We start from the raw sequence: 12,884 nt of genomic DNA on the forward strand, positions 1-12,884 counted from the left end.
GACTTGATGGACATGAGTTTGGGTGAACTCCGGGAGTTGGTGATGGACAGGGATGCCTGCCGTGCTGCGATTCATGGGATCACAAAGAGTTGGACACGACTGAGCGACTGAACTGAACTGAATGATTAGTGATAGTAAACAACTTTTCATGTGCTGCTTGGCCACCTGAATATCTTCTTTCCAGATTGTCTTTTAAGTCCTTTGTCCATTTTTGAATTGGTTTGTCTTTTCATTGTTGAGTTTGAGGAGTTCTCTATATATTCTCAATACTAATCCTTTATTAGATATGTGACTTGCAAATATTTTCTCTCAATCTGCGGTTTGCCTTTTTACTCTGTTGGTAGTGTCTTTTGATGCACAACATTTTTTCATTTTGATGAAGTCAAGTTTATCTGCTTTTTTCCTTTTGTTGCTGTGCTTTGGGGTCATATATCTGAGAAGCCATTGCTAATTTCAAAGTCATGAAGATTTAAGTGCTCACATTTAGCTCTTTGACCCATTTTGAGTTGGTTTTTGTATACGATGTGAGGTAGGGGTCCAACTTCATTCTTATGCATATGGGTAGCCAATTATCCCATCACCACTTGTTGAAGAGATGAAAAAGAGGCAATAATTTAAAGATAAATGTGAAGTAAAATACTTATGAAGCTGATATGTGCCAGATATGCAAAAAGTGGGGATGTGGTACTTGAGTAAGTGAAGTTTGGGTGAAGCTCTTACTAGTGGATTTTTTGCTCTTTGAAGATTTCTTCTGGCCCAGGGGGATGCTCTGTTTAGTAATAGATGCCAGGATTGAGGTGACATGGCTGCTGCCTCCCACCCAGAGGGACAACTTGGCAAGATCCCAGCCAAGCTTCTTTTCTGCTACTCTTCTTAGGCCAAAACTCATGACTAGGGTCTCCAGGAGCAAAGAAGAATGACCCCCCGTCCCTTGCTCACCTGGTACCCGTCTGCTCCTTCCTCTTCCCCTAATTGGGCTGTGGTCCCACTGCCAGGCCCAGCGCCTCTCCCATCTGGCCAAGTGCAGTTCCAAAAATAACCTCTGGAGCACCTGAATGTGTTTCCAGCCCAGACTAATGGTGCTTCCATCCATGGCCCAGATCCAGGTCTCTGTTGGGTGGGGCAGCAGCTCCTCATCTCCTGGAAGGTGATGGAAGCATGTGGTTTTGCTTTTTCTCATTTGTTTTTGGAACATAAATATCTTTCCAAGGCTCTCTGGCCAGATGGGGACAGTGCGGGTCAGTTGGCTTCTTTGTCAAAGCCAAGTGCCTCTGTGAGCTGCGTCTCCTGCCCATCACCCAGGCCCTTCCAGGTGTGCTCATGTCCTAGGGCCGCCATAACAAAGGACCACGAACTGGGTAACTTATAACAGCAGGAATGTACTTTCCCTCAGGTCTGAAAGCTAGAAATTCAGAATCAAGATGCTGGCAGAGTTGATTGCTTCTGGGGGCTCTGAGGGGGGAAGTCTGTTCCATCTTCTCCTCGAGCTGCTGGGGGCTGCTGGCAAGCCTTGGTGTCCCTCGCGTCCCTTGTTTCCGCCTTCTTCACCTGAGCTTCTTCCTGTGTCTCTGTCTCTGTGTCTTTTCTCCTCTTTTAAGGACATCAATCATAGTAGATGCAAAGCCCATCCCACTCAGGGGACTTCCCTGGTGGTCCACTGGCTAAGACCCCATGCTCCCAATGCAGGGGCCCTGGGTTTGATCCCTGGTCAGGGAACTAGATCCCACATGCTGCAACTAAAGATCCGGCATGCAGCAATGAAGATCAAAGATCCTGTGTGCTACAACTAAGACCTGGTACAGCCAGAGAAACAAATATTTTAAAAAAGAGGACATTGCATCCTAAAAAAAAAAAAAGCCCACTCTATTCATCTAATGCTAATCTTTTGACCTCATCTTAACTAATTACATCTGCTGTGATCCTATTTCCGAATTAAGTCACATTCTGAGGTTCCAGGAAGAACATGATTTTGGAAGGGACGCTATGAAACCCCATGCCCGAGGCGAGGAGCTGTGGCTCCTGGGAAACTCACTGGAGCTGACATTCTGTGTCTGTGAGCCCCTCCTGGCTGCCTTTGCTTCTAACAGCCTGCAACTGCAGCTCTGTCAGCATCCCCTTGAGCTACTAGAGCTGTTTTGTTCACACATACACACACACAGATCCAGAAGTGCCTGGGCATTTATGTCCTCTGGGCCGCCTTAGCATGATAATGACTGACTGGTCCTCATGCAGGAGTTTGAAAGCCCAGCTCATTTGCCTTCAGCTGGGGACTAACTCTGAGGTGGAGCTGACACTCCAGAGCTCCCCCACAGGTCAGGGTAGAGCTGACTAATTCACTCTCCATGTCCAGTTCCCCCAAATCTGTTTGTGACTTGTCTTAAGAAATTGGCTTTCATAAGGGTCCTCTTCTCAAAGTCTGTTCTGGGCATCCCAATCTGAGACGGATACACATACTTGGAGCCTGCTATGGCCAGGACTGATGTAGGAACCTAGCCCAGAGGAGCCACAGAGGGACCCATCTCACAGGTCCTGAGACTCAGTGACTTGTGACTGGTGGTGCTTTGAAAATGGACTTGACCTTTGGGGGCACTAAGGCATCTCCCACACATCCTGCTGAGACTGGTCTTCCCAGCCACGCCATCTGAGATCTAATCTTGTCCTTTCAGGCTTCTGGCCATCCAGTTAGTGCCTATAGGTGGTCCTTCTTCCTCCATGTGAAGGGAAGACCACGTGGATAGCTCATCACTGTGCACCAACACACAACTTGGCCCTGACTCCTTGACTTCTCTGACAGTCGACTATAGAGGACACAGGAGAGTGTGGAGGGACAGGTATAGACGAGGCACAAGTGGGTGACCTGGGGCCTGGTGCACCTCTTCACAGAGCTTGCCTGGATGCTCTGGACCACTCAGTCCCCATTCCAAATATATAATTTTAATTCTGTAATGGATCGCTGCTGTGCCTCCCTAATATTATGACCTGATGGATTTGATAATACCCATCTCACAAGGGTCACTCTGGAGAGAGCTACCCTATAGCTGCTGAGTGTCTCATGGTCAGGCATGCAGTCCCAATTAGGAATCAGGAGAATGTCAGAAACTATTTTTTTTTTAAGAGTAGTTCTCTGCTGCAGGAAACCTGAGGAGTGTGCCCTAGCACTCTTTCACTGCTGCTGCTGCTGCTAAGTCGCTTCAGTTCACTAGGGTTTGCCAAAGACTCTGTCCAATATCCTTATCTAGCACTGTGGAATCTTCTTGGTCACATGGCTTAAATAACAAGGCAGCTTGCATTGCAGCCTCAGCCTCTACAGAGTTATCTCTTTCTTTGTCTCAGAAATGACAGTTTTTTAAAAAAAATAACAAATGTTAGTGAGGATGTGAAGACACTGGAACCCTTGTGCACTGTTTGTGGGCATGTAAAGTGGTACAGCCACTGTGGACAACAGTGTCGTGTGTCCAGATCATCTTGAGAAAGGAGAACAGAGTTAGAGGCATCACAGGCTCTGATTTCAGACTATACTACAAAGTGACAATAATCAAAACAAGATGGTACTGAACAGACTAGACAGCCCCAAATTAAACCAATACAGTTATGGACAAAGGAGACAAGAATATACAGTGGAGAAAAGACAGTCTCTCCAATAAATGGTGCTGGAAAAACTGGGTGGCTACATGTAAAAGAATGAACATAGAACATTTTCTCACATCATATACAAAAATAAACTAAAAATGGATTAAAGGCCTAAATGGAAGACTGGAAACCATAAAACTCCTGGAAGAAAGCATAGATATAACACTATTCAACATAAATTGCAGCAATTTTTTTGGGATCTGTCTCCTAAGGCAAAGAAACAAAAGCAAAAAATAAAATGGGGCCCAAGTGAAAGTGAAGTCGCCCAGTCGTGTCTGACTCTTTGCGACGCCATGGACTGTAGCCTATCAGGCTCCTCCGTCCATGGGATTTTCCAGGCAAGAGTGCTGGAGTGGATTGCCATTTCCTTCTCCAGGGGATCTTCCCGACCCAGGAATTGAACCCGGGTCTCCCACATTGCAGGCAGACGCTTTACCGTCTGAGCCCCCAGGGAAGCCGTCACACTTGGGGCTAATTAAACCTAAAAGCTTTTGCACAGCAAAGACAACTGTCAACAAAACAAAAAGACAACCTATAGAATGGAAAAAGATATTTGCAAATGATAGACTGATAAAGGGTTAATACTTAAAATATATAAACAGCTCGTACAACTCAACAGAAAAAATCCAAACAACTCAATTGAAAAATGGGCAGACATTTTTCCAAGGAAGACACACAGATGGCCAAGAAGAGCATGAAAAATGTTCTATATCTAATCATCAGGGAAATGCAAATCAAAACTACCTTGAAAAATCACAACTGTCAGAATGTCTACAGTAAAAAGGACCAGAAATGACAAATATTGGCCAGGATGTGGAGAAAAGGGACCATCTGGTTATTGCTGGTGGGAATGTAAACAGGTGTGGCCGCTATGGGAAACTATGGTGGTTCTCAAAAGACTGAAAACAGAACTTCCATATGATCCAGCAATCACTCCTGGATATATTTCTGCAGAAAATGAAAGCACTGATTTCAAAAGATCTATCCCAATGTTCACATGTGCTAAGTCACTTCAGCTGCGTCTGACTCTGCTACCCTACGGACTGTAGCCCGCCAGGCTACTCCGTCCATGGGATTCTCCAGGCAAGAATCCTGGAGTAGGCTGCAGTGCTGTCCTTCAGGGGATCTTCCCAACACAGGGATCAAACCCCTGTCTCTTATGTCTCCTCTGCTGGCAGGCGGTTTCTGTACCACTAATGTCACTGTTCATAGCAGCATTATTAACAATATCCAAGATACGGTAGCAACCCAAGTGTCCTTCAACAGATAAATGGATAAAGAAGTCGTGGTGTATATATACAATGGAATATTACTCAGGCAGAAAAAAGAATGAAAGTTTGCCATTTGCAACCAAATGGATGGACTTTGAAGGTATTATGTTTAGTGAAATAAATTAGCTCAAGGATATATTATACAACATAGGGAATATAGCCAATATTTTTATAACTTGAAGTATAATCTATAACATTTTTGAAACACTATTTTGTACACCTAAAACTATATAATATTGTAAATCAACTTAAAAAATATCTCCCTCCCCTAAGTATGGTGGCTTCTCAAATAATTAAAAATAGATTTACCATATGAGCCAGAAATTCCATTTCTGGGTATATACTCAAATGAATAAAAAGAGGGGTTTTGAAGATATATTCTACACTCAGTATTATTCACAAATAGTTAAAACATGGAAGCAGTCTTAGAATGCATCAATGGATGGATGGATGGGCAAAATGTAGTGTATCCGTACAGTGGTACAGTAGTCAACCTAAAGACGAAGGAAATCCTGTCATATACTGCAACATGCATGAACCTTGAGGATGTTAACGCTAAGTGAAATCAGCCGTCACAAAAAGTCAAATACAGTATGATTCCATGTATATGAGATACTTAGAGAAGTCAAAACCATAGGGACAGAAAGTAGAGTGATGGTTGCCAGGGTCTTGGGGGTTATCATCTAACAGATAGAGCTTTCCATTTGCAAGATGAAAAGAGTTATGGGGATGGATGGTGGTGATGGTTACAGGATAATGTGAATGCATTTAATACCACGGAACCACATACTTAAAATAGTAAAGATAGTAAACTTTTGTTATATGTATTTTAACACACACACACAAAGTTGATAACTTCCTCATCACCTAATAAACAGATCCGAGTAATACTCCCAAGTGTGGAACACACTGTTTCGAAATTCAAAGAGGCCAAAGAAGGTGGCTTAAAACAGTGAGAGTTTACTCTCTCAAAGTTCTGCGGGTCAGAAGCCTGAAATCAAGGTGCTGGCAGGGCTGTGCTGTCTCTAAAGTCTCCAGGAACCATCCTTTCTTTGCTTCCTCTGGCCTCTGGGAGCTCCAGACACTCCTTGGCCTGTGACTTCTTTACTCCAATCTCTTCCTCTGTCATCACGCTGCTTCCTCCTTTGTGCATCACTTATAAGGATGTTTGTCATTGGATTTAGGACCTGCTCGGATAACCCAAGATTATACTCTCATCTTGAGATCCTTAATTACATCTGTAATGACCCATTTTCCAAATAAACTATTCACAGGTTTCAGGGATAAGGATATGGATGTATCTTTTGGTGGGAGGACTTTTTTTTTAAAGATTTTTTTTATGAGGACCATTTTTAATCTTTATTGAATTTGTTACAATATTGCTTGTGTTCTATGTTCTGGTTTTTTCGCTGGGAGGCATGTGGGATCTTAGTTCCTGCAACCCCTGCATTGGAAGGTGAATCTTAACCACTAGACCACCAGGGAAGTCCCTGGTGGGGAACTTTTTGCCTACTATGTGGTTAAAGGTGCAAAAATGTAGCAACTTCTCTTAGAGGTGAGGGTGTGACCTGCCTCAGCTCCATGTTCCTCTCTACAGCAGCATTTTGGACCCCTGAATCTTCACGGAGGTTTCCCACCCTCTGGCCATGTTCTTGCCACTTCCTGCTTCCCCAGCAGCAGGGGCATGGGGTGCGGGCCCAGGGAGGAGGGGTGGGCTATGCTCTGATAGCATTCATACCAGTGTTCTTGATCCTCTTGATGTTCCTGACGCTACTCTGGCCCGCCAGGTCGGCTCTAGCAGCTCGTATCTTCCCCCTCCTTTGGAGCACTGCACTCTGTCTCATCGCAGGGAGCCTACCAGGGAGGTCACTCCCCTGTGAGGGGCCGGTCAGTCACACTGGCCGCCCGGGGGGCAAGTCAGTGGTGCAATGCACCCTCCAGAGTCCCCCGCGAGACCAGAAGGAGGAAAATCTCCAGCCCAAATGCGTCACGGTAATTAGCTTTCTTCTCGTGCTCTGTCCTATTTGTCATTCCGCTTCTGAAACCCCCCTCCCCCCACAAAAATCCCTGCCTCTGGATCTGTGTCTAGGGTGCCTGAGTAAAGACAGCCCTGGGATTTCCCTGGTGGCACAGTGGATAGGAATCCACCTGCCAGGGCCGGGGACACGGATTTCGATCCATGGTCTGGGAAGATCCCACCCGCCGTGGAGCAAGTGCACCCGGGCACCACCACTACTGAAGGCCGTGTCCCGAGAGGCTGTGACCCACAAGAAACGCCACCACGATGACAAGCCAGCACGCCGCAGCGAAGAGCAACCCCTGCTCACGGCAACCAGAGAGAGCCCGTACGCAGCAACGAAGACCCAGCCCAGCCAGAAATTAATTAATTAATTAAAGGAAAGGGAGAAAAAAAAGATAGCGCAGAGGAGCGTTGTTTTGATGATCAGATGGGGCCGGGAAGAGGGTTCTGTGGCCCCTGTCGGGTATAGGCAAACTGCTTTGCCCCCTCTCTGCTGTGGGACCTCGTGAACAGAGTCGGCCATATCAATGGCTGTCTGCCAGATTCCAGACACGCTGGACACCTTCCATACGTCTTTCAGGGAAGATGCCACCTGGCACAGAGATTCGGCTGCACCTGGCTGAAGCTCCTGGCAGCCTGAATCCCCTCCTCAGAAGGCCCTTTGCTGACCACCTTTTCAAATGTCCTCCTGCAGCACTGCGTCTCCTGCCATCATATTCTCCCATCTTATTCTTTGTAGCCTTTATTCCTTTCTGAAATCATGGCACATGTTTATCTGCTTGATTATGGTCTTTCTCTCCTACTAGGGCCTAAGCTCCAAGGGGCTGAGGATTCTGGCTTATTCACAGCTGCATCCCAAGCCCCCATCCTGGTAGTAGGTGGTGAACCAATATGTGTCAAATGAATCAAAGAGTGGCCTGTGTTCCTTCACTTGAAATCAATAGGAGGCAAGCCAGAGGGTTTTCTGCGGAGATTTTAAAGTAGAGGCCACTTCTGGGGGTCACTGGGGTGAGAGAAGGGAGGTCAAGGTGGGCTGTCTTCCAGGTGGTGAAAATCCCCTTGGCCCGGCGAGCCCCTCCCTGGCCCGGGCTTCTTGTTGGGTCTGGCGCAGACCTCAAGGAAACATAACATTTTTAATAAAACCTCAGAGTCAATAAAGCCAAATGGTCCCGGGTGCCCCTCCTGCCGGCCCTAGCTGTTGATCTTAGAAGTCAAGAGGTTGGGGAGTCGCCTAATTCCCGCGTAGTTCGGGAAGACGTAAGCTAGAAGGGCCTGGCCCATTTTCTATGAAAAAAAACACACACGCACACACAAAACAAAACAAATCTCACTGGTCCTGGAAAGATTCCATCGCCAGCCAGAATCAAAGGTCCATTCAGAGCGATAGAACCACTCACATTCGCTGCTAATGAAAACCAAATTTCTCGTCCCCCTGAGTGTTTCCAGGGGCTGCAACTGGAAGGGGCTGCTGTGGGCTCCCGGCCACCCCTCCTGCCGCCCAGAGGGCCCCGTCATGTTAAAATAGTTTTATGATAATATGGGCCGCGTATTTTTCTAGCTTCAGGCGTCGGTGATTTAGAACTGAGTTGTTTTCATGGAAAGAGAAATAGCACTTGTTTGAGGAGGGGAAGACCGCCCCCTCAGCTGGTCGTCCCACTGTGTGTCCCCCTGCAGAGTGAGGGAGCTTGCCGCCAGGGGCTCCAGCCCCCCAGGGAGGCCTCATTCACAGGGCACCCTCACCCTTGAGGGTGCAGGATGGGCGGTGGGGTCACCGGAGGGTCTAGAGATGTCATTTCTGTCTTGATTTCATGCCTCTGTCAAATTTCAGGTTCACAATTCAGAAAGACAGATGCATTATTCTCAGATGCGGAGAAAGGGCTGTAAGTTTGTGTGCTTTCCGTTTCTGCTTTCCTTTTTTTTTTTTTTAAAGGCATATTCTCATAACTTTTTCCTTTCTTTCCCCCTTTAATGGGCAGCCTTTATGTCAAAGATGATTCATGGGGCACAAACTCAGGTGTGCAAGAAATAACAACTTTTTCCTAAAGTCAAGTCTTACTTTGAGCCACCTATACCTTTAGTTGATGGGACATTTAAGCCCAACTTTATCAGGTATCGAAAGAAGAAAGAAAGAAAGAAAAAGTCGCTCAGTTGTGTCCGACTCTTTGCGACCCCATGGACTGTAACCTACAAGGCTCCTCTGTCCATGGAATTTTCCAGGCAAAAGTACTGGAGTGGGTTGCCATTTCCTTCTCCAGGGGATCTTCCCAACCCAGGGATCGAACCCAGGTCTCCCACATTGCGGGCAGATGCTTTACCATCTGAATCACCAGGGAAGCGCTTATTAGGTATTTTTCTACCCTTATTAGAAATAGGAGGGGATTCCTTTCTTGTTTCTCAGTTTTTTCAGCTTTAAAATGAGGATATTGATAGTATAGACCTTAAGAAGCTGAGTTAACATGGCAAAATATTTATAATAGTGCCTGACATGCAATGTTAGCTATCAAAGTTATCGTTTTTCCAGTAGTCATGTATGGATGTGAGAGCTGGACTAAAAAGAAAGCTGAGCGCTAAAGAATTGATGCTTTTGAACTGTGGTGTTGGAGAAGACTCTTGAGAGTCCCTTGGACTGCAAGGAGATCCAACCAGTCCATTCTGAAGGAGATCAGTCCTGGGATTTCTTTGGAAGGAATGATGCTAAAGCTGAAACTCCAATACTTTGGCCACCTGATGCGAACTGACTCATTTGAAAAGACCCGGATGCTGGGAAAGATTGAAGGCAGGAGGAGAAGGGGACAAGAGAGGATGAGATGGTTGGATGGCATCACCAAATTGATGGACATGAGTTTGAGTAAGCTCCAGGAGTTGGTGATGGACAGGGAGGCCTGGCATGCTGCAGTCCACGGGGTCACAAAGAGTTGGACATGACTGAGCGACTGAACTGATACTGATTATTATTTCCAAGATAAATGCAGAGAAGGCCCCAAATTCAGCATGAGGTTACCAAGGAAGGCTGTGTAGAACAGGTGACACCTTAGCTAATGTCAAAAGAGTTGGTCCAAGCATGATTTTGAACTCCTCTGCTTGGATATTTATCAAGGTCTAAAAGTTTAATACACTATGCCCCTAACAAATGTGCTCACTTTAGAAAACTTGAAAAAACACTGAAAAATATAAAGAAGAAAACAGGAAACAGCTATAACCACAATCTTCCAGTGATTTCACTCTAGATTCACTTGTTTTTTAATAATATTAACTGATATTCTGTATATACACTGTGTACTTGGCTAGAAAAAACTTTATTCCTGGAAAAATATTTATATATTTATAGAAAATAAAGATCTGCACGGAGGAAAAATTCCTGAAAATATGAACAATGGTTATCTTTGGAGAGGTGGGATTATAAGTAACCTTTCTTGTGCTTTTTCTTTTTTCTTGTGCTCTTTTTGATAACCTGTATAATCTACGTTTTCTCCCATGACTATGTATTATTTGGTGTAATTTTAAAATGTGATCTTATATCTGTGAGTCTGCTTTGTATACACATTCATTTGTATTCTTTTTTAAGATTCCACGTATAAGTGATATCATAATGTATTTGTCTTTCTCTGTCTGACTTGTTTCACTAAAAGGGTTTTCCAGGTGGTGCAGTGGTAAAGAATCCATCTGCCAATGCAGGATGCAAGAGACGCAGGTTCGATTCCTGGATCAGGAAGATCCCCTGGAGAAGGAAATGGCAACCCACTCCAGTATCCTTGCCTGGGAAATCCCAGGGACAGAGGAGTCTGGTGGGCTAAAGTCCATGAGGCTGCCAAGAGTCGGACATGACTAAACACGCACATGCACGATATTCTCTAACAAACTAGAGGTTAGCAAAGGGGAGAGGGAAAGGGGAGGGACAAGCTAGGGGTATGGAATTGACAGATATAAATTACTATGTAGAAAATAGGCAAGCAGCAAGGATATACTATATAGCACAGGGAATCACAGCTATCCAGCTCAGTCCAATTCAGTTCAGGTGCTCGGTCGTGTCCAACTCTTTGCAGTCCCAGGGACTGCAGCACACCAGGCCTCCCTGTCCATCACCAACTCCCGGAGTTTATTCAAACTCATGTCAGTGATGCCATCCAACCATCTCATCCTCTCTCGTCCCCTTCTCCTCCCACCTTCAGCCTTTTCCAGCATCAGGGTCTTTTCAAGTGAGTCAGTTCTTCGCATCAGGTGGCCAAAGTATTGGAGTTTCAGCTTCAGCATCAGTCCTTCCATTACAGCTATTATCTTGTAATAACTTTTAATGGAGTATCATCTGCAAAAATACTGCAAAATAGAGTACACCAGGCTACATACCTGAAACAAACATAATATTCTAAATCAACTATACTTGAATTTTAAAATTTTGATTTTAAAATTCAATACACAGAATCTGGGAACCTCAGACATTAGATCTTACAATCATTACATTTTTGAGGTGCCAGGACCAGATTTTGAGCCCTGGACTCTTAAGTCTGAGAGGCTGTATGTGACCTCAGGGATGGTGAGGGGTTGTCGTGAGTCAGGACATAAGGCTTCACTAAGACCTCTTCAGGGTAGGAGCCCAAGGATCACGGAGAGGGCAGGGCTGCTGTTATTACACACGTGGCAACAACAAAAACTATTATCAAAACTCTGTCCCCAGTGGCTCCATCAAATCCCATGAACCCAGGAAACCAAGAGACACTTGAGTCTGAGGTTTGGGGCACTGGATTCTTCCTGAATAAACCCTGAATATTCACTGGAAGGACTGATACTGAAGCTGAAGCTCTAATACTTTGGCCACCTGATGGGAAAAGCTGATTCACTGGAAAAAACCCTGATGCTGGGAAAGACAGAAGGCAAAGGGAGAAGGGGGCAGCAGAGGATGAGATGGTTAAATAGTATCACCGACTCAATGGACATGAATCTGAGCAAGCTTTGAGATAGTGGAGGACAGAGGCCTGCATGCTGCAATCAGTGGGGTAGCAAAGTGTCGATCGGACATGACTTAGTGACTGAACAACAACTACAATCCTTCCTGTGACTTTTGTGCTGAAGATGCCTCCTCCTCCAGCCATTTCGCACAGGCATCACCCTTCTTTGTCTGGACTATTGCAGTAGCCTGTGAGCCAGTCTCTGCACCCTCGTGCAGTCCACAGTCCCGGCTGCCGTGGTGATCCCCCCAACACACACCCATCTGAACATGCCCCCACTCCCCAGTGCCTGCAGAACCAAAATCCAGGCCCCTCAGCTCGACCTTCAGCCCCTGCGAGCTCCTGGGCTGCTCGCCTCCCATATGGTCCCCTCACCATTCCTCCGTGCTCCCCACCGTCCATTCCAGCTTAGACGCACCTCTGTCCTCCAGGTGCTGCACGTGTGGTTCCCTCCACCCAGAGGCTCTCCTACTGCTTAGAGAACTTCTGTTCATCTTCCCATCCTGTCTCACTCACACCCTGTATCCCCTGGCTGAGCCCTCCTGTCTTCCTGCCCCATGAACTCCCCAGGGGCACATCCATGGGCCTTTTTTCCTTGACGGTCCAGCCCGTGGGGGTGGCATGGGGCTTGCGTCTCTGGTGAATGAGTGAATGAACTCTGGCCAAGGCCTCGAAGATACCAGCTCAGAAGAGCAGAGTGGGGTGTGTGGCCCAAATGGGTGCCACCCGTTAGGACACCCATGAGGCCACCCCGGTTTCAGCAGCTGGCCTGGGCACCAAGGGAGGATGGCTCCAGAAAGCGGGCTCTAGGGCTTGCTCCCCTCCCCTCCACTCAAGGGCTGCCTCCGGGCCGGACTCAGGGCCGGCTCCCTCTGCGGGCGAATATAAATATATAAAACAAACAGCAGGCCTTGAGCTGCAAAACTAAAAATAGGAAGCCTGGGATCCGGCTCCCCGGCTCCTCTAGCTGTTGGGCCACACAGGTATGGATGCAGATGCTGGGGGGCACGGCCCCCCACC

Source organism: Bison bison, unplaced genomic scaffold, assembly GCF_000754665.1.
Source record: "Bison bison bison isolate TAMUID 2011002044 unplaced genomic scaffold, Bison_UMD1.0 scf7180017864516, whole genome shotgun sequence".
Classification (NCBI taxonomy): domain Eukaryota; kingdom Metazoa; phylum Chordata; class Mammalia; order Artiodactyla; family Bovidae; genus Bison; species Bison bison.